The sequence below is a fragment of the Crotalus tigris genome, unplaced genomic scaffold (assembly GCF_016545835.1).
Source record: "Crotalus tigris isolate CLP2741 ecotype Arizona unplaced genomic scaffold, ASM1654583v1 scf7180000017559.9942113025:1136094, whole genome shotgun sequence".
Classification (NCBI taxonomy): domain Eukaryota; kingdom Metazoa; phylum Chordata; class Lepidosauria; order Squamata; family Viperidae; genus Crotalus; species Crotalus tigris.
Window position 1 is genome coordinate 352,501 of NW_024096473.1, and position 23,000 is coordinate 375,500.

The 23,000-nt window shown below is 43.9% G+C and overlaps 1 long non-coding RNA gene across 1 annotated transcript in view; it reads right to left on the bottom strand.

Moving 5' to 3' along the window:
• The window catches only part of LOC120309882, a 71,910-nt gene extending 49,510 nt beyond the window's left edge, over positions 1–22,400 (bottom strand). The window contains exons 1-2 of the long non-coding RNA XR_005557221.1: positions 22,337–22,400; positions 19,270–19,404 (exon numbers count right to left, since the gene is read on the bottom strand). This is a non-coding gene — a long non-coding RNA (uncharacterized LOC120309882). The remainder of the gene's footprint in view (positions 1–19,269; positions 19,405–22,336) is intronic.
• Positions 22,401–23,000: the final 600 nt, after the last annotated feature.

Genomic DNA, 23,000 nt, shown 5'->3' on the forward strand with positions numbered 1-23,000 from the left:
CCTCCCTCTCCCTCTCTCCGATCTTCTGCTCACCTGGCCAGCTGGCTTCAGCTGTTCTTTGACAAGATGACACACATTCTTATTGGGTTGGCTCTCTCCTGCCCTTGGTCTGCCAGTCCTCTTCTGCCACTCAGTGTGTGTGTGTGTGTGTGAGAGAGAGAGAGAGAGAGAGACAGAGAGAGAGACAGACAGAGAGATGCTGCTTTCTGCTACTTCCTGCTTCCTGCTGAGATGCAGCAAAGGCAGGAGCCCCGCAAATAAGTTGTCAGCTTGTCTGAGAACAGTGTGAGGCCACTCTCTTTTTTACACATACACACACACACAGAGAGAGAGAGAGAGAGAAGGGAAGTGCAAGTGCCTCTCTCTGTCTCTGTCTCTCTCTGCAAATGGCAGAGGAGGCTGAGAGCCGCAGGAGAAGGCTCAAAAAACCACATGCGGCTCTGGAGCCGCGGGTTGCCAACCCGTGATCTATGTGTTCCTTTCTCAACAACAACCACACCTCCCCACCACAGCGCTGTAGCATTTGACATTCTGTGTTTTTACGAATGCCCATCAGTTTCTGCATGAAACAGAGGCCTGGGACTTAATGGCTTCTCCCCGTTCTGTGATTCCAAGCAATAATTCTTTCTCTTTCCCTCTCTCCATTATCTTCATCCATCCATGATATCTGTCTGTACATTGATCCATCCATCAATCCAATGATCCTTCCATCCCTACCTCACATCCGTCCCTCCATCCATCCATCTTGCTGAGATAAAGACAGGACAGAGAAAACTCAAGCCACCAGGATCTGTGGTGCTGGAGACTAAAACATCCCTCTATAATAAGAAGTCACAAAGTTATCCTCATGGGTAGCTAGGCAGAAAATGAGTTAGATCCCTATCAAGATATGTAAAAATGAGAAAATGGCATTGCGCTCCTTCCCAGCCATTAATCTGCTCCCATTATGCTACTATCTCCATCCACCAATTGAGTTGATTAATATCTGGCTTAGCTTCGGTGCATCTTTTAACTGCCCTTAACTGCCCGTATGGCTGTGAAAGTTGGACCATAAGAAAGGCTGAGTGCCAAAGAATTGAGGCCTTTGAACTATGGTGCTGGAGAAGACTCCTGCGAGTCCCCTGGACTGCAAGGCAATCAAACCGGTCAGTTCTAGAGGAGATCAACCCCGACTGTTCTTTAGAAGGCCAGATCCTGAAGTTGAAACTCAAGTACTTTGGCCACCTAATGAGAAGGAAGGACTCACTGGAGAAAAGCCAAATGCTGGGAAAGATGGAGGGCAAGAGAAGGGGACGACAGAGAATGAAGTGGCTGGATGGAGTCATTGAAGCAGTAGGTGTGATGGACTCCAGAAGATGGTAGAGGACAGGAAGGCCTGGAGGAATGTTGTCCATGGGGTCGCGATGGGTCAGGCACAACTTCGCAACTAACAACAACAAAACTGCCCTTGAACAATTTGCCTTCCAAAATGCTGCCAATTCTAGGGAACTTGCAGGCAGGTGCTTCACATCAGATTCAATCCATCCTCTCTTTCTACAGCTTCCTCTGGGAGCATCTTGCAGATATGTGATTCTTTCACTAGTGTTTATACAAACAGAAGGAACGGCACCATCGTGGCTCCTATAACATCCACACAGATTTGGAGGCGTGAGATATTGTCTACAGCTTAAAAGAAAAAAAAAAAAAAACCTAGAAAAGGAGCATGGGCTGCCCAGACTGATTGTCTCATGGGGTTTTTAGGGGTTGCTCAGATAGCAGCAGTGAAGATGGTTCAACTTTAAATCATTCTCATTTAAGGGAAACAGAAAGCATATGGAAATCTACCAAGGTAGAAATGTTCAATCCGAAAACCTCCAGATGTGTTTGGACTACAGTCGCCAGAATCGTCAAGGAATTTTGGCCTTCTAATTCTGATGCATCTGGAGAATACAGGGTGGAAAGTTTCAAAGAAGAAGAAACCTCAGTAATATTTTAATCATCATCATCATGGCCCTCTTCTTCCATAAAAACAGCTTTGCTAATCTTGCACTAATTCGGTACTTTAGTCTTGATGTACCATCAATTTTAGCCACCACATACATAGACTTTGTCCACGAGAAGTTATCCAACCTGGGGTCATTTCCAAACTCAAGAATCAAGTACACTCAGGTTTAAAATACGGCCTAATTGACTGATACGTCTTATGGACTCAGATGGTCTGATCCATCCATTTTAAATTAAATTTTAAACTCATCAAGGAGAGAAGCAATCTAGAACTAAAGAGAAACTTCCTGTCTGTGAGAACAATTAATCAGTGGAACTGCTTTCCTCCAGAAGCTGTGAATGCTCCAGCACTGGAAATTTTTAAGAAGAGACTGGACAGCCATTTGTCTGAAATGGTATAGGGCCATGGTGGCGAACCTATGGCACGGGTGCCAGAGGCGGCATGCAGAGCCCTCTCTATGGGCACGTGTGCTGTTGCCCCAGTCCTAGGCCTTCAGCTGGGTTTTATAAAACCTTTTTGCTTTAGGCCTCCGCCACTGTGTGTAAAAAAAAAAAAAAGGTTCAATCAATCAATCAATTTCAACTTCTCGCAGGAAAAAAAAAGATCTTGCAAAGTTGGAATTGATTGATTGAACTTTTTAGTGCCGTTACCAGCGCAGCCACGCCCACCCAAATGGGCCACACCCACCCAAATGGCCACACCCACCCAGCACCCAACGATACATAAGTGGGTTTTGGGTTGCAGTTTGGGCACTTGGTCTCTAAAAAGTTCGCCATCACTGGTATAGGGTTTCCTGCCTGAGCAGGGGGTTGGACTAGATGACCTCCAAGGTCCATTCTAACATCATTATCATCATCATCATCATTATTATAAATAGTGTAACTCTGTGGAGACAGAATTTGGTCCCCCGCTTTCTCAACCCCAGGAATAAAAAGCTATGAAAACAGCCACCTGATTACTCCTTGGGAGCATCATAAATGCCACTTTTCACCAAGGCTGACTGATTTGGTCACAACTGTATAGATCAGTGGTTCTCAACCTTTTTAATGCTGTGACCCCCAACGGTCGTAAGTCGAGGACTACCCAACCGGTCGTAAGTCGAGGACTACCCAACCGGTCGTAAGTCGAGGACTTTCCCTGCCCGGAAGCGCCGTGCATGCGTGGTGCCGCCCCCTGCGGCCGCCGAGGCATAGCTGGCAAGCAGCAGAGACAGAGCAGGCCGACCACCGGCTGGGCCACTAGCTGGCCCAGCCCAAGGGAGGTAAGGCACCCGCCGGGCCCCACACGTGCCAGCAACCCTCCCTGCGCCCGCCGGCCTCCCACCTCCAACCCCTGGCCCTCTTTTGCTTACATTTTTAGTAGTTGCTCAGCAGGGAGGGGTGGAAACTTCCCGACAGCTCGCCTTCGCTTCAGACAACTTGCAGCACCGTTTGCAGACTGGGACTTTTGGCGAGCTCAGCAGGGCAGAGACAGCCTGGACAATTCCTATCGGCTTTTGAAAGCCAATAGAATTAGACTCTATTCAAGAGAGTCTATTCTATTGGCTTTCAAAAGCCAATAGAATAAAAGGGAGTAGCACAGCTAAGGAAAAGGGGGGGAAAAATGGTGGACTGCGTTGTTTGGCGACCCCCGTGAAGTGGTCGTTCAACCCCAAATGGGGTCCTGACCCACAGGTTGAGAACCACTGGTCTAGATTGTAAAACCCATGAGGACAGATGTCCTCATCTGGAGACACACCATGCCTTCCCTCTCTCCCTCCTCTCTTATATTTCTTTCCCTCCTTCTCCCTCCCTCCTTCCTTCCTTGATCTGGATATATTTCGTACCCAGCTGCAATTTTAAAGAGATTATTCTGCACCCGTTTGTCTTTTGTTAGCATCCAGATCTATTATCATGAGTCTTGATGAGACTATATAAGCAAGTGGTATTTAAACCTATGACTTTGTGGATAGTCTGCTTGTCCGTTTTAGAGACAGTGTCAGACCTATGAAGTGCCTTGAATAAAGCCATCATTTACCCCAGGCGAGATTTGTATACTCCACTTCTGGATTTTGGCAAAGATGAGGAATCCTCTTGTTATAAGAAATACCTAAACTGGAATAAGTCATGCTGAGTTTTTTAAAACAAAAAACAAAAAAACACAACAACTTTACTTTTCAGCAGGTATGAGCAAGCGTGTGTTTTTAGCAGAACAAAACAAACAGGACATCCTAACCTCTGAAAGTACACTGCAATGTAAATATCTTGTCACAGCTTTCTTTCCTTTCTTAAGTATCAGTTAGGCAGGGTTACAAACTGGAAGTTCTCCAGAGAAACTGCGAACAGGATGCATATCATTCTTCAGCTTGTTCTACACTTCGCTGCAATTTGCTCCCTGAGAGCCCTAGTAAGCAGGTTTCCCATAGTTAGAAAGGGAGAGGAAAGAGATTGTACTATAGGTTTCTTTTGTCCTCCTTCATCTATGGACCAAACCTGGATGGGTAGAAAGAGGAACTGCAGGATGCTGGCTTGGTAGTTTCCAAACCTAGTTATTACCATCTGGTCTTACCTTTTTTTGGGAGACGTAGTCAGATTTCTTAAGGACAGGTCTGTTAATAACTACCAGCCTTGGAACACAGAACATAGAATAACAGAGTTGGAAGCGACTTTGGAGGTCTACTAGTTCAACCCTAGGCCAGGGGTAGGCAACCGTGGCTCTTTTATGACTCATGGACTTCAACTCCCAGAATTCCTGAGCCAGCCATGCTGAGGGGAAAGGGAGAGGTTTCCAAGCTGAAATTGGAACATCATTTGACGGCTGTGGCTGGGAGGACCTTTGCACAAGTTCATCTGTTGCACCAGTTGCGACCCTACCTGGACCGGGAGGCTCTCCTTACAGTCACTCATGCCCTTGTCACCTCACGACTGGACTACTGCAACGCGCTCTACATGGGGCTACCCTCGAAAAGTATTCGGAGACTACAGTTGGTCCAGAATGCAGCCGCGCGAGTGATAGTGGGTGTTCCTCGGTACACCCACGTTACACCTATCCTCCGTGAGCTGCACTGGTTGCCTTTTGGTCTCCGGGTCCAATTCAAGGTGTTGGTTATTACCTTTAAAGCTCTATATGGCTCAGGGCCAGGCTATTTGCGAGACCGCCTACTACCTCATAGTTCCCTTCGTCCGGTTAGATCCCACAGGCTGGGCCTCCTTCAGGTCCCGTCGGCCAAGCAGTGCCATTTGGCAGGGCCGTGGGGGAGGGCCTTCTCTGTGATGGCGCCCACGTCTTGGAACCAGCTCCCCCCGGAGATTAGGACCGCTCCCACCCTGTTGGTTTTCCGCAAGCTGCTTAAGACCTGGCTTTTCCGGCAGGCCTGGGGTTTATAAAATCTGACTCCTGGATGAATGTTATTGTATTGTTTGTTTTGTTAAGTTATGTTGGTGTTTTTATTGTTAGCCGCCTGGAGTCCTGCGGGAGTGGGGCGGTCTATAAATTTTAATAAATAAATAAATAAATAAATAAATAAATAAGCTAAGCCATGCTGGCTCAGGAATTCTGGGAGTTGAAGTCCACGAGTCATAAAAGAGCCACGGTTGCCTACCCCTGACCTAGAGCAGCGGTTCTCAACGTTTGTGTGACGGCGACCCCCGTCACACAAACGTTATGCGCATGCGCGGTGCCGCCCCGGAGGCGCGGCGCCGCCCCCATGCGCGGCGCACATGCGTGGCGGCGCCCCCAGAGGGGAGAAAATGGCGGATCGCCGCCTTTGGCGACCCCCGAAAAGTGGTCTATTGACCCCAAATGGGGTCGCGACCCATAGGTTGAGAACCGCTGACCTAGAGGAACATATGAAAGCATAATTAATGTTAATTAATGTAGACTTTATTAGTTTAGAGCAGGGGTAGGCTATCTTGGCTTTTTTATGACTTGTGGACTTCAACTCCCAGAATTCCTGAAGGGAAAGGAGAGGTTTCCAAGCTGAGCCATGCTGGCTCAGGAGTTCTGGGAGTTGGTCCACCAGTCATCAAAGAGCCAAGGTTGCCTACCCCTGCCCTAGACCAGTTTAGACAAATGGCTGTCCAGTCTCTTCTTAAAAACTTCCAGTGTTGGAGCATTCACAACTTCTGGAGGCAAGTCATTCCACTGATTAATTGTTCTCACCGCCAAGACATTTCTCCTGAGTTCTAGCTTGGATTTCTCTTTAAATGATTTTCCATCCATCTTGACTTTTTTTTTTATTTTTAATTGCTCCCTCATCTCTCCAAATGGATGACCCTGCTCAAGACTACACCCTTGGGGAAAAAAATTACCTCACGCTCTCTTAACCAGCCAAGCTTCTTGAATGAAATGAAGTCAGGATTTTGAGCGCCGAGATCCTGACGCTGACTACAAGCACCTTTGTAAATAATGCAGGATTTGAACGTGGCCTAGCTCGATTGCATTGGAATTAATGAAGAGCCAAAATGAGAATTATCTTCAGATGCAAGCAAGACGCTTCCCTCTAGGGCTTCGGGGCAAAACAAAAGAAAAGAAAAAAGTGGATTCATGATCACAAATGCAGAATGTTTGGCCCTTCCAGGGATTTTACAGGGCTGTGTAGCTTTCTAAACATCTGGTTGTGGAGGAAATATTTCTGTGACCAGCAGATTCAGTTTGATTAACTCAAGATATTCAGATATTTACTGTAGGTTGGCTTTAACAACCAAATTTTGATTGCTAATACTGCATAAGAAGGCTAGAATTCTATGCCCGTGGTGATCCTTGCGGAACGAAACGGGATTAATTTCTGAAAAAGCCATCTAGGCTTATATTGTGAATCGTTTATTTGAAAACCATGAAGTGTTTACGATATCCGCGTCTTGAAGTTATTTAGTATTTAGTGACGGTTTAAAATATGGCCTTTTGCTTGATGTGTTGGTTTTTAAGCATATTATTCCATTATATAGGGGCAATTCTGTTTATAATGTGGTGGAAAACAGCCTAATAAAACTATTAAGTTTTGCTCAGTTGAATACTAACAGCTGGCAGCACGTAGAAGCCTTTTATTTATGTCAGACACTAAGCGGAGTATTTGGAAGAGAGACCAATATATAACGTCAAATATTTACGATGCTGTACAAGTGTACTCACACCAAATTCTTCGTTCGTTGAATTCCTCCTTAATAAAACTCTTATCATGGGTAGAACATCATCCCTCCGGAGATCACACCGCCCTTAATACTACTGGCTTTAGGGAAGGACTTGTAGTGTGGTTTTGCCAGGGAGTGTGGACACTCAAGTGTGTAGTAGGAGCAGTGGTCATTATAATTGTCGATGGGTGATGGGACAGCTCTGCATGGTGCCATGTGGTTTATAACTGGATTTTTTAAAACATCATTTTATATTTTAACACCTTTATTTTTTACGTTGTGTTGTTCTAATTTTTTTTAATTGCTGACCCGCCCACGGTGATACAGTATAAGTTACATGTAAATTGAAATAAGGAATACACTCTTATCTTTAAGTGCCACCCAAGTAAAGTTTCAGGGCCATCAAACTTTTTTTTTTTTAATAAAAAAGTCTTAAACTAAGACAGAACATTAACAACGAATAAGTTGATGAAGGTTTATCGGTCTGTCACAACAATCCTGTGAACTTGTTAATAATTCTTTTTTACTTTCTCTGCATACATTTTGCAATGCTTCCTTTCGGAAATCAACTACTGTTTATTTTTTTAAAAAAATAAAGACATATTTTAAACATTTAAAGCTATATAACAGAACTAAATCAAGCAATCGAGGAATAAACTAATGTTTTCTTGTTTAAAGTTGATTGCAAACCTTGAGGATAAATTAGAATAGAATAGAATAGAATAGAATAGAATAGAATAGAATAGAATAGAATAGAATAGAATAGAATAGAACAAGGAAGGATGGAGAAGAAGGAAAGGAGAATAAAGCAGAACAAAACAGAACAGAAAATAGAATAGAATAGAATTAAGGAATAGAATAGAATAGAATAGAATAGAATAGAATAGAATAGAATAGAATAGAATAAGGAAGGATGGAGAAGAAGGAAAGGAGAATAAAGCAGAACAAAAGAGAACAGAAAATAGAATAGAATAGAATTAAGGAATAGAATAGAATTAAGGAATAGAATAGAATAGAATAGAATAGAATAGAATAGAATAGAATAGAATAGAATAGAATAGAATAGAGAACAGAACAGAACAGAACAGAACAGAATAGAATAGAACAGAACAGAGCTGGAAGGGACTTTGGAGGTCTTCTAGTCCAGCCCCCTGCTTGAGCAGGAGAACCTATATACCATTTCAGATGAGGAACCCTTTTTCATATGATGGGGTACCACCTCCCCAAAGTACCCCCAAATAAACAGGATGAGAATTCAGGAGCTCTGCTTTCTCTTCAGTCTTGCTTTCCTAAAGCATGCTAGAAAGAACTGATTCCATATGGTGTATTCTTTACTGGCTGTGTAAGCCTGACCTGGCCTGCACATCTGGATTTCCTTTTTTTAAAGAGTCTTTAAGGAGCAGTGCATTGTGGAGTAGGAACAGGAAGAAGATTGCTGGCAGATTGCAGGTGAACAAACATCTGGAGAAGCAAATGATTCAGAAAGAAAGCTAGGGCAGACGGTCAAGTACAGACCTGAATGGAGCATCCGTAGCACAATGTTTAATTTTGCTCTAGCAAATCCTACCTTCTCTTTCTTCCTTATTAAAATTTTTTTTTCTGCTTTTACACAAAAAACACCACCAGAGTTGTCAGCAGAAGTTGGTGCTCCTCTTAATTAAATACACAAGAGAAGAGGGGGAGCCAATGGGATCTCTCTCTCTCCCCCCCCCCCTCAAAAACAACCCAAGTCTACCCTTTTCTCTAAAATGAAGATCACTTCAACGGTCCGACATTTACCCAGTTTTGCAAAATCCAAGAATATCTGCAAAGCCGGGAGAAAAACCAACAACCTAAGTTATGCAGATGATACCACTCTAATGGCAGAAAGTGAAGAGGAACTAAAGAGCCTCTTGATGCGGGTGAAGAAGGAGAGTGCAAAAGTTGGCTTGAAACTCAACATTAAGAAAACCAAAATCATGGCATCCGGCCCTCTCAATTCCTGGCAAATAGATGGGGAAGAAATGGAGGTAGTGACAGATTTTATTTTTCTGGGCTCCAAGATCACCTCAGATGGGGACTGCAGCCAAGAAATTAAAAGACGCTTGCTCCTGGGGAGGAAAGCTATGGCAAATCTAGACAGCATCCTAAAAAGCAGAGACATCACCCTGCCAACAAAAGTGCGTATAGTCCAGGTCATGGTTTTCCCAGTTGCAATGTGAAAGTTGGACCATAAGAAAGGCTGAGCGCCAAAGAATGGAGGCCTTTGAACTCGGGTTCTGGAGAAGACTCCTGCGAGTCTCCTGGACTGCAAGGCGATCCAACCGGTCAGTCCTAGAGGAGATCAACCCCGACTGCTCTTTAGAAGGCCAGATCCTGAAGTTGAAACTCAAATACTTTGGCCACCTAATGAGAAGGAAGGACTCACTGGAGAAGGGCCTGATGCTGGGAAAGATGGAGGGCGATAGAAGAAGGGGACGACAGAGAATGAGGTGGCTGGAGGGAGTCACTGAAGCAGTAAGCATGAGCTTAAATGGACTCCAGAAGATGGTAGAGGACAGGAAGGCCTGGAGGAACGTTTTCCATGGGGTCGCGATGGGTCGGATACGACTTTGCAACTAACAACAACAAAAATTAAAAAAAAATTATTTGCTGGTCTTTGGAAAGTAACTGGGTCTGAATGGCATCGTTCGTGGAGTCCTATGCTTTGCGTTCAGGCGTTTCAGATGACTCCTATTTTGAGAAGCTTCAGCTTCAGATGTGGGCGTCCCTTCCCCCCCCCCCCCAATCCTTTGTTTTGCACCAGATGCTGTTGGTTCAAGATTCTTTATTATACGTTTTAAAACATCCTTTTCACTGGAGTGGAGGGGATTATTTCTAGGATAAAACATGACCTAGTCATTCAGGTGCTGCTTTCAGATTTGCAATCCAGAGAAGAAGAAATACAAGGAAAAAAACCAAACGAGAAAAACCTAGAAGAAGAAACTTCCTCACAGTGAGAACAATTAACCCGTGGAACAACCTGCCTCCAGAAGCGGTGAATGCTCCAACACTGGAAGTTTTTAAGAAGAGACTGGACAGCCATTTGTCTGAAATGGGATAGAGCCGTGGTGGCAAACCTATGTCACGCGTGCCACAAGTGGCACGCAGAGCCCTCTCTGTGGGCACGTGCGCCATCGCCCCAGTCCTAGGCCTCCAGCTGGGTTTTATAAAACCTTTTCGCTTTAGGCCTCCGCCGCCGTGTGCAAAAAAAAAAAAAAAAGGTTTAATCAATCAATAAATTTCAACTTTTCGCGGGAAAAAAAAAGATCTCGCAAAGTTGGAATTGATTGATTGAACTTTTTAGTCCCGCCCAGTCTGCCGTTACCACGGCAGCCACGCCTGCCCAATGGGCCACACCCACCCAATGGGCCACGCCCACTTGGCACCCAACGATACATAAGTGAGTTTTGGGTTGCAGTTTGGGCACTCGGTCTCTAAAAGGTTCGCCATCACTGGCATAGGGTTTCCTGCCTGAACAGGGGGTTGGACTAGATGACCTCCAAGGTCCCTTCCAACTTTATTATTATTATTATTATTATTATTATTATTAAGTGGGCAGCAAGCTTATTTTCTTGGTCCAATCAGCTCTCCTCTGGGAACAAATGTGTCTTTCTAAGAAAGTGCCTGGCGTGATTTGATATTTATGTACGTATTTTTGACCCACCCACATTTCTTAATCTTGTTCCTTTCTGGGCCAACACTTCATAGAGCCAGGTTAATTTGTTAAAGAGTAGCTTCTCTTACTCACGAGGAAGATACGTTCTCAACCAGCAGTACAATCAGATTTCACTCTACTGATCTCTTCTATTAAGAAGTAGGTGATTCACCCACCCTCCCTCAATCTCACCGATTCCAATCACAGAATGTGCAGCTTAATCCTCTGACTCCATAGGATACTTGGCACAAACAGCGCGAGGAACGTACCATTTAAGTCATGGCACCCCAGTTACGTAACGAAGCAATCGGAGTATTTAGGAATTCAAATATATGTACATGTTGACACGCCTCCTGAAATCAGAGCACAACTTCATAGGCAGAAGTGTTGTTCTTGATCTGGATCTTGCCATGCATCTTGGTCAGGCATTTCACCTTTCATTCGCAACCTGGACCAAACGCTGAAGTCATGTTGACGAAGCGATCACATCCAAGGGAAAACAATTTTAGCCAAATCCTGTCTCTAATTCCAAAGTAAACCCCATTGCATTGTAATATTTTAGTAGCCATCCTGGGGATATACTATGAAAATCCTGGGAAACTAGGTGTTCTGATTTTTCCTGAGGTCAAAGCCAAAATGGTCATGGAGGGAAATCCCAACACCTGCAAGGAGGGGTGTCTCTGCAGTAGATGGAAGTGGACAATAGAAGTTGGCAGCGGTGGGATTCAAAATAGGCGAGCAACCGGTTCTCTGTGAGGATGCCGCTTCCGGAAGTCCACTCTGGGCCTGGGCAACCAAAAATTAGCTACCGGTTCTGCCGAAGTGGTGCGAACCGGCTGGATCCCACCACTGGAAGTTGGGCAGATTCCAAAGTTCTAAGTTCATCAACTGCATCGTTAATGATGGACCATGCAAATCACATAAAGAGCAACAAAAATGATTAGGGGTCTGGAGGTAAAACATAAGATGAATGATTGAGGCAACTAGCTGTGTCTATCTAGCAAAGAGGACTAAGGTGACATGATAACAATCTTTCAATATTGGAGGGACGATCATGGATGGAAGCTAATCAAAGAGACATCCGCCTAGAATGGAGGAGGAATTTCCTGTAAGTGAGAACAATTACTCAGTGGAACGGCTGGCCTCCAGAAGCTGTGGGTGATCCATCACTGAAAGTTTTTAAGAAGAGATTGGACAGCCATTTGTCTAAAATGGTTTAGACCAGGGGTAGACAACCTTGACTCTTTTACGACTCGTGGACTTCAACTCCCAGAATTCCTGAGCCAGCATGGCTCAGCTTGGAAACCTCTCCCTTTCCCCTCAGCGTGGCTGGCTCAGGAATTCTGGGAGTTGAAGTCCACGAGTCATAGAAGAGCCAAGGTTGCCTACCCCTGGTTTAGGGTCTCCTGCTAGAGGCTGGACTAGAAAACTTTCAGTGTCCCTTTTCACTGTTATTCTGTACATTAAATTTGGACTAATTAAGGTAATCCGTCTACTGCTTTAGCTATGGGATGGGGTTGATCTGAAGGCACCATTATTAGAGCAGAAAAAAGCTAAATGTGGAACTCATTATTTAAAATTGTATCATTGCTAACTTCAGCCTCTTTGACTTCAACCAGTTGAGACTCTAGAAAAGAGTCCAGAGAAGAGCAACAAAGATGATTAGAGGTCTGGAGGCTAAACCATATAAGGAACGGTTGCTGGAATTGGATATGTCTAGTCTTATGAAGGGAAGGATGAGGGGGGACATGATAGCAGTCTTCCAGTATCTCAGGGGCTGCCCCAAAGAAGAGGGAGTCAAGCTCTTCTCCAAAGCCCCTGAAGGCAGGACAAGAAGCAACGGATGGAAACTAACTAAGGAGAGAAGCAACCTGGAACTAAGGAGAAATTTCCCAACAGTGAGAACAATTAACTAGTAGAACAACCTGCCTCCAGAAATGGTGAATGTTCCAACATTTTTAAGAAGAGACTGGACAGCCATTTGTCTGAAATGGTATAGGGTTTCCTAGATGACCTCCAAGGTCCCTTCCAACTTTATTATTATTATTGATCATCGCACAGTCAGCCAGATGTTCAGACTGGATTTGGCTTTTTTGTCTACCTATCGAGTCCTTACCCCCCCCTCCTCCTCCTCCTCCTCCTCCTCCTCCTCCTCCTCCTTCTTCTTCTTCTTCTTCTATACCACTGGTATAGGGTTTCCTGCCAGAGCAGGGGGTTAAGACTAGATGACCTCCAAGATTCCTTCCAACTTTATTATTATTATCCTTCTTAATTCTTCTTCTTCTTCTTCTTCTTCTTCTTCTTCTTCTTCTTCTTCTTCTTCTTCTTCTTCTTCTTCTTCTTCTTCTTCTTCTTCTTCTTCCTCCTCCTCCTCCTCCTCCTCCTCCTCCTCCTAAAAAAATAATAATGAAATAAAACATTTGGCAAAAGAAAGCATGTCGAGGCAATTTCCCAAGCCTCTTTGCCTCCTCTGCATTGTTTGCTGAATTTTTATATGCAGCTTATTTGAAGGTGGCGGATGTAATTGACACCAGTTGCTGTTACAGCCTGTTCAAAAGCGTGCTCCGTGGGTTTCTTCCCTTCGGGTGGGGACCTGGGGTGGAGCAGGAGACACCATTTCTCCTGACCCGATCAAACCAGATTAGCTGGAATTATTTCAACAGGGCGTTGCCGCCTGAGCCCGCGAAGAATTCCAAAGTAAAGGCCTCAAGTCATGTAGTTTATTGTTCAAGGTCTGACCCAGGTTTTGCACAGGGTGAGCCTATTTCTGCCCCACCCTTGTTCGTGGGCCTCCACCCCAAAGCAGAGAGAACACTTAAAGGATAAAGGAATCTTGCTGAAAACATATCTGATTTAGGCAATTGTTCATAATTAAGGCAATGAGTTCCCAAAGTCCTGGCAGATCTCCATAATTCCTTTCTACAACCAAAAAAATGATTCAGTTTACTTGAATGTATAATACTGGTCACTTTAAATGGCACGTTAGCTGCAAAGTGAAGCCTGAGTTTATCTACAATGAGCAATTGTTAAAAACAAAATGCCAGGTGCAAGACACCAAATCCACGTGTGTTAAGTAAAACCTAACTACTTTATTGTGTCTTGCCTATAACACAGGAATCTCCTTGGATTGTTTGCCTTCCCTTTGGGAACAGATAGATCAAGGTCTATAGACCAGTGGTTCTCAACCTGTGGGTCGGGACCCCATTTGGGGTCGAACAACCATTTCACGGGGGTCGCCAAACAACGCAGTCCGCCATTTTTCCCCCCTTTTCCTTAGCTGTGCTACTCCCTTTTATTTTATTGGCTTTTGAAAGCCAATAGAATAGACTTTCTTGAATAGAGTCTAATTCTATTGGCTTTCAAAAGCCAATAGGAATTGTCCAGGCTGTCTCTGCCTGCTGAGCCCGCCAAAAGTCCCATTCTGCAAACGGTGCTGCACCAGTTGAGCAGTCCTCGACTTACGACCGGTTGAGTAGTCCTCGACTTACGACCGGTTGGGGGGTCGCAGCGTTAAAAAGGTTGAGAACCACTGCTATAGACCTTTGGGGGAGTGGAATCCTGGACCTTTTGCGGCTGTGCAATAATTCAAGGCCAATTCTTTGCCTGAGCACTTCTGCCTGCCTGGCTCGGCATTTCCCAACGTAACTGAAGTTCAAAATATTAAAGTAATTCGCGAAAAGAGCAAAAGAGGAAAACCTCGAGAGCCAGAGTCCTTTTTCTTTTTTCAATAAGTTTACAATAGTAATAGTAGTAAAGTTGGAAGGGACCTTGGAGGTCATCTAGTCCAACCCCCTGCTCGGGCAGGAAACCCTACACCATTTCGGACAAATGGCGGTCCAGTCTCTTCTTAAAAACTTCCAGTGTTGGAGCATTTACTGCTTCTGGAGGCAAGCTGTTCCACTGATTAATTGTTCTCACTGTCAGGAAGTTTCTCCTTAGTTCTAGGTTGCTTCTCTCCTTGATTAGTTTCCACCCGTTGCTTCTTGTCCTGCCTTCAATCAAAACAAAATAGGCCAGGAAATTATTTCTCCTGTTTTATTTAGAGTTGAATTGCTAAACTCACCTGCTACTTCCCAGCAGACGCTTGACTGGCCACCGTTTCTATAAACCGTAGATAAGCAAGGTGTCAACGCTGCTAATGTCGGATGTTCTTGCTTTGACAACGTATGGAGAGGCAGCCATTTTCCTTCTTATGTTTTAATCTTAGAATTAGAGTTGGAATTAGGTGGTACTGGAGGGAGGAGGAGGAGGAACGTGCATGGGAGTTTAGCTAGACATAACAATATTGTAACAAAGGTGAGAACCAAGGCTTTTTGAAATAAGGGAGGATAAGAAATGGCGGGTTGGAGAACTGGAGGGGAAGCCTGCATTTCAAACTAATTGGAGAACGTGATTTATGACTGTGAATTAGAGGAGGGAATTATGCTTTGATACTTTGTGCCGGGAGAAATATCAACAACCTAAGATATGCAGATGATACCACTCTGATGGCAGAAAGTGAAGAGGAACTAAAGAGCCTCTTGATGCGGGTGAAGAAGGAGAGTGCAAAAGTTGGCTTGACACTCAACATTAAGAAAACCAAAATCATGGCATCTGGCCCTCTCAATTCCTGGCAAATAGATGGGGAAGAAATGGAGGTAATGACAGATTTTATTTTTCTGGGCTCCAAGATCACCTCAGATGGGGACTGCAGCCAAGAAATTAAAAGACGCTTGCTCCTGGGGAGGAAAGCTATGGCAAATCTAGACAGCATCCTAAAAAGCAGAGACATCACCCTGCCAACAAAAGTGCGTATAGTCCAGGCCATGGTTTTCCCAGTTGCAATGTATGGCTGTGAAAGTTGGACCATAAGAAAGGCTGAGCGCCAAAGAATTGAGGCCTTTGAACTCTGGTGCTGGAGAAGACTCCTGCGAGTCCCTTGGACTGCAAGGCGTTCAAACCGGTCAGTCCTAGAAGAGATCAACCCCGACTGCTCTTTAGAAGGCCAGATCATGAAGTTGAAACTCAAATACTTTGGCCACCTAATGAGAAGGAAGGACTCACTGGAGAAGGGCCTAATGCTGGGAAAGAGTGAGGGCAATAGAAGAAGGGGACGACAGAGAATGAGAGGGCTGGATGGAGTCACTGAAGCAGTAGGTGTGAACTTAAATGGACTCCAGAAGATGGTAGAGGACAGGAAGACCTGGAGGAATGTTGTCCATGGGGTCGCGATGGGTCGGACACGACTTCGCAATTAATAACAACAACAACAACAACTATGTGCTCAGGGGAGGGGAATTCAGATTTTGGCTTTGCCTATGTACGTGCCACTCGAATAAAGATTCTTTAAGGTAAACAATGCCTCAAAGTTCTTTGAAGAGTTTCATCCGTCGGAACCATGACACAAGGTTTATCAAAACCTGGGAAATCACTGCATTTAAATCCATGGCTACAATTCTTTTCCCAAGTTACAAGTGTTCAGAGCAGGTCATTGAAATTGATGATGAGGATTTATCCCTTCAGTCAAGTTCGACTTTGGGCGACTCTACAGGCCAGGCCTCTCCACATCATCTGATCCCGCACTATTTTTTTCCAGTTGGGTATGCTCTGGCTGGGGTCAGTTTTGATAGTGTCCAGCCATCATCTTTTTTTGATATCTCTTCCAAACATAATTGCTTTCTCCAGGGAATCCCTTTGCATGACAGGGCCAAAGTAAGTGAGACACAGAGTTTGAAATTAAGTCAGCTTTACATAATAAAGTCTTGTTGTAGTGGTGGGACGTGAAGGGATGTGTCAGCTGTGAAAGACCAGGTCCACATGAGAAGGTCCAATTACACTGATTTATTGCTAAAAGCCTATGCTTAAGAATCTTCTCAACTCATAGCACCTTCTTTGGATTAGATAAGGCTCAACAGATTTCAAGACAAACTGGATTTAGTTTGCTGGTGGCTCTGCCCCGCCACCTACAGAATACTTGCTAAACCAGATAGGCCTTAATGCTTGCTAAATCACCCAGGCACTTAACAATTGGCCAGCTTGGGAAAAATAGGGAGTGCTGATTGGCTGCATTCTCTAGCACAGCTATTGGCCCACTCCCTAGGCACCTGTAATGGGCCACAAGGATGTCAAAATGATTCAGAATTATGCCAGGCAAGAAAACTACAAAACTTTTTATCAAACCCTGGCTACACCAAGGTTAATAATAATAATAACAATAATAATAACAACAACAACAACAACAACAACAAAGTTGGAAGGGACCTTGGAAGTCATCTAGTCCAACCCCCTGCTCAGGCAGGAAACCCTATACCATTTCAGGCAAATGGCTGTCCAGTCTCTTCTTCCAGTGTTGGAGCATTCACCACTTCTGGAGGCAGGTTGTTCCACTGGTTAATTGTTCTAACTGTCAGGAAGTTTCTCCTTAGTTCTAGATTGCTTCTCTCCTTGGTTAGTTTCCATCCGTTGCTTCTTGTCCTCCCTTCAGGCACTTTGGAGAATAGCTTGACTCCCTCTTCTTTGTGGCAGCCCCTGAGATATTGGAATACTGCTATCATGTCCCCCCTCGTCCTTCTCTTCATTAAACTAGACATACCCAATTCCAGCAGCCTTTCCTTTTATGCTTTGGTCTCCAGTCCCCTAATCATCTTTGTTGCTCTTTTCTGTAGTCCTTCTAGAGTCTCAACATCTTTTTTACATCGTGGTGACCAAAACTGGACGCAGTATTCCAAGTGTGGTCTTACCAAAGCCTTGTAAAGTGGTATTAATACACTCCACGTGATCTTGATTCTATCCCTCTGTTCATGCAGCCTACCACTGTGTTGGCCTTTTTGGCAGCTGCAGCACACGGCTGGCTCATATTTAAGTGATTGTCCACTAGGACTCCGAAGTCCCTCTCACAGTTACTACTATTGAGCAAGGTACCCCCTGTACTATACCTGTATATTTGGTGTTTCTTGTCTAAATGTAGAATCTTGCTTTTTTCACCATTGAATTTCATTTTGTTAGATAGCGCCCAGTGTTCAAGTCTGTCCAGATCCTTCTGTATCCTAAGCCTGTCTTCTGGAGTGTTGGCTATTCCTGCCAGCTTGGTGTCGTCTGCAAATTGGATGATTTCCCCACCTATCCCCTCATCCAAATCTGTTTGAGTTTGTCTTTCGGTTTCCAAGAACCATCGCCATGGCTAAAATTACACCACGCCAGAAAAGGGTATAATCTTTTATCAACCATTGGCCACACCTAGCATTAAAAAGGGTCTGAGATTTTTCTATTAATATATACACATTGACAGCCATACTTAGTATTAAGGTGGGCTACCAGGTTGACTGGTTCTAAGACAATGGTCACCACAGACATTATTTCTAAAGGTGTGAGGTTGGGAGGCACGTGGAGCTAAAGGAATCTCTTCCAGGTTGAGTCTCCTTAGGGACTGGACAAGGCTGCCAGTTGAACCCTGTTGACGCCCCCAATGTGATTCTCCCTCTATGCCAGGTCAGGGACTGAAAGAGGCACCCACTGCATCCAGGGTGAGTCTCACAGAGTGTCAGTTCAGGACTGAATGAGAAGTCAGCTGATCTCCTCCCGAGGCTCATTCAGTGTGAGCATCACACGGGGGAAGCTCAGGGACCGAAAGACCTCTAGAAGTAGGGGCATCACCATCGTCTTCATGCTGTGGGGGTATGTGGAATCTTTTGGGGGACCTTTCTGGTTCTAAAAACCACAGCCATGGCTAAGATTATGCCAGGCAAGAAACCTACAAAATCTTTTAACACCCACCGGGCAACACCTACATTAAAAGGGCCGTTGCATTTTTCTGTTTGGTTCTAAATGTCCACAACCCCCACAGGTTTATCTATGTTCTCAAGGTCACTTGAGTGGTGCTAGTGGGTGTGGAGCCTTCTTGGAACTGCTGAAAGGACTGTGTTGTCAGCAGTTGTTCAGCAGTCCTACAACACAGTCCTTTCAGCAGTTCCAGGAAGGCTCCACACCCATTGGCACCACTCAGGTGACCCTGAGGACACAGATAAACCTCCAATTGGCCTCAACGACTCTGTAAAAGAAGGCAAATGACCGGCTGTCTGCTAGGAGTATAAATCCTTCCGTTCCCCACCATCCAGGCAGAGCTGAAGAAGCTTCTGGGATGAGAAGCGAAACATCTTCAAAGAAAAACAAAGGCAGTCCAGTTGCCTCCTGAAAAAGCATCTTTGGGACAACCTGGATGACTGAGAATCTCCACAGACCTTTGGTTCTAAGAATCATTACCATCACTAAAATTATCCCGGGCCAGAAATTCTTTTATACTATATAGAAATATTTGTCACATTTGTGACTACTTTTGTTATCATAATTGCATTGTTGTTTTTAAAACTTTTTTTTTAAAGTAAGCGTTAGGGTCAGCTTTAGCAAGGCCCACAGGTTTTTGCAGTAAACTAACCTACGTGTTGCAAAGAGCACCTGCCAGTCTTCCTTGCTAAATGTGGGTGCAACCTTCCTGATATACTGGATAGTTAATGAAACTGACTTACGGTTTGATGGCATCTTCTACAAGTCAGTTTTGATTCATGTGGTTAAATAGGCACTCTTGGCTAAGTTAATATTCCTTGTTTTCCACGCCCTTCCATTTTTGACATCCACATTGCCTAAGATGGTATCGTACATGCCTTTGAGAATAAAAAAAAAAAAAAAACATCCATGTTACCAAATGACCAACAGATGTTTACAGATCAGAAAACCAATTAGGTAATTTGACACAGGGGCTTGGCTTTTATATGTTTTATCCTGTGAGTGAAAGAAAGCAAGATAGAAGGAATGAACTGAAAGGTTGAGTCCTTGAACCAGGAGGGGGCTAAGATTACTTCGAGCCACAGATTTGTAATGTTCTAAACTTAGATAAAGCTTCTAGCCCCAGGAGTTTCTTATTTTCTAGAAACAGGAAGTCATCCCTAAAATTGCCTCAGGCCCCAAGAGTTTACACTTTATTGCAAGAAAGTAAGGTCCGCTCCTGACATAATTTTAACTTTCACCTTTAGTTACTTGAAGTAGCTAGATTCGTTTTTTCTTGCCATGTATATGTATATATCTGAACTAGACCGTGTTGTTTCTCTGGTTCATATATCTGTGTGTATGTGGGTATATGTATTATTGTTGTTGTTATTTTGGTCATGTCTATGCAGTGTATATTGGAGGTGGTTACCCTTTGAGAACTGTATGCAACGAAATCTCATCTTAATGTATTAATGTATATTTAAAGTGACAATAAAGTTATTATTCAATTCTATTCTATGATGATTCTATTCTATTATCATGATTCTGTTCTATCATGATTCTATTCTATTCATCATAATTCTATTCTGTTCTATCATGTGTCAACGCTGCTAATATTGAATATTCTTGCTTTGACAAAATATGCAGAACTGTCTGGTATTTTTAGAGTTAATTCAGATGACAAAGGGAGAGGAAATACAGATTCTGGCACAAACCTCCATGATGTGCTGTCAATTTGTAACACTGTTAATAAAGGCTTTAGGATAAACATGCCTGGAAGTTCTTTGAAGTGTTTCATTAGTTGGAACCATGACATCATGATTCTATTCTATTATCATGATTCTATTCTATTCTATTATCAATTCTATTCTATTCTATCATGATTCTATTCTGTTCTGTTCTATTCTTTATTTTATTCTATTATCTTATGATTCTATTCTATCATGATTTTATTCTATCATGATTCTATTCCATCATGATTCTATTCTATTCTATTCTATTCTATTCTATTCTATTCTAATTCTATTATTCTATTCTATTCTAATTTCTATTCTATTCTATTCTCATTCCATTATTCTATTCCATTCTAATTTCTATTCTATTCTATTCTAATTTCTATTCTATTCTATATTGCAATATCTATTCTATTCTATATTCCAATATCTATTCTATTCTATATTCCAATATCTATTCTATTCTATTCTATTCTCCAATATCTATTCTATTCTATTCTATTCTATTCTATTCTATTCTATTCTATTCTCCAATATCTATTCTATTCTATTCTATTCTATTCTATTCTGCTCTGTTCTGTTCTGTTCTATTCTATTCTCCAATATCTATTCTACTCTATTCTATTCTATTCTCATTCTCTTCTCTTCTTATTCTCTTCTAATTTCTACTCTACTCTACTCTACTCTACTCCTCCACAGGTTTTGCTTCTTTTAAGACATTGAGCCTTGGCTAAAATTACCTCAGTCCCAAGAGCTGACTTTATTACTGAGAGCAAAGTCAGCTCCTGAGGCCATTTTTACCTTTACCGCTGATTTTAATTCTGATTCACTTGTGCTGCTTTAGTCCTTTGAACATGACATGGCTGAGATTATCTCAGGCTCCACTACTATTTTACTAAGAGCTTGAGCCTTGGGTAAAATTACAAGCATCAAGAGTTGACTTTATATCAACTCCCAGATCCGAAGTAATGCAGGGAAGGCACACAGGCAGCCCAACATTTATGCTGCTAAGGAAAGCATTTGTTAAGTGAATTTTGCTCCATTTTGCAACCTTTCTTGCCACAGTTGTCCAGTGAATTATTGCAGTTGTTAAATTAGTTATAAAGTGAATCTGGTTCCCCCCCCCCCATTAACTTTGCTTGTCAGGTCGCAAAAGGTGATCATATGACTCCAGGACATTGCAACTGTCATAAATATGAGTCAGTTGTTAAGTGAATCAGGCTGATGCAGAGCAGAGATGTGGAAATAAATAAATAAATAAATAAATAATAATACCAATAGTACCAATAGTAATAGGCGTCTTGGGTGCAATCCCAAAACAACTGGAGCACCACTTGAACACCATCATTGGCATTGACAAATTCACCATCAGTCAATTGCAAAAGGCGGTCTTACTAGGAACTGCTTCCATCCTGCGACGATACCTGTAATACCATCAAACATCCACATCTGCCTATCCCAGGTCCTGGGTAAGGACTCGATAGGTAGACAAAATGCCAAATCCAGTCTGAACATGTGGCTGACTGTGCGATGATCCATAATAATAGAAATAATAATAATAATAATAATAATAATAATAATAATAATAATAATAATAATAATAATAATAATAATGTTGGAAGGGACCTTGGAGGTCATCTAGTCCAACCCCCTGCTCGTCAGAAGGTCTCAAAAGGGGATCGGGTGACCCCTGGGACACTGCAACCATCATAAATACAAGTCAGTTGTCAAGGGTCCCAATTTTGATCACATGCTGCAACGGTTATAAGTGTGAAAAACGGTCCTAAGTCACTTTATTTCAGGGGTCTTCAAACTTGGCCCTTTTACGACTTGTAGACTTCAACTCCCAGAATTCCTCAGCCAGGCATGCCTGGCTGAGGAGTTCTGGGAGTTGAAGTCCACAAGTCATAAAAGGGCCGAGTTTGAAGACCCCTGTCTTAATTCTAGCAAACAAAATGGAGGCTGGCTGAGGAATTCTGGGAGTTGAAGCCCACAAGTCATAAAAGGGCCAAGTTTGAAGACCCCCTGGTTTATTTGCTCTCCCGCGCGACCCGCGTCAACTCTTCCCACGAACAACACAGAAAAACACACTCACTTCTCTCCCTCAGCCTGAGCAGCCCGACGGCTTTTTAAAGGTCGCGGAAGGAGGAGGCGAAGAGAGGCCGCCCAGCCAATCAGAGAGAGACGGCCTTTCAGGGCGACCAATCACGGAGCGCGGTGAGGCAGAGACAGAGCGGGAGGCGGTCGCAGAGCGCTGGGCGGGAAAGGCAAGCAGCTCGCAGGCAGGTACGCACGCACGCACGCACGCAGGGACGTGCGGCTACCCCATGTTCCCGGAGCGGTTGCCATGGAGACGGCGGGAAGCCGGCGGCCCATCCTGGCCAGGTGGGCCGCGGTCGCACAGGTGAGGATGCTCGTACGCTGTTTTTTTGTTTTTGGCACAGATGACGGCGATTTGGACGCTGTTTTTTTTGTGTGTGTGACTGTGTGCCTGTGATGCCGTTCTCCTCCAGGCTCCGTCCCACTGGGCGACCCTTCGCCCGACCTGGGGACCCTTTGGACTACAAATCCCATCCGCCAGCCAGGGATCGCCCCTTTTGCATAGCTTTTCTTCGGCTGGAGGCTGTCTCTCTCTTCCTCCCTCCGCTCCAAAGACCCATTTTTTAAAACTACCCCCATCGTCTGAGAGGACGACGAGAGATCCCAGGGAGACTTAGACTGTATCTATAGGGGGATGCTTTGGACTACAAGCCCCATCT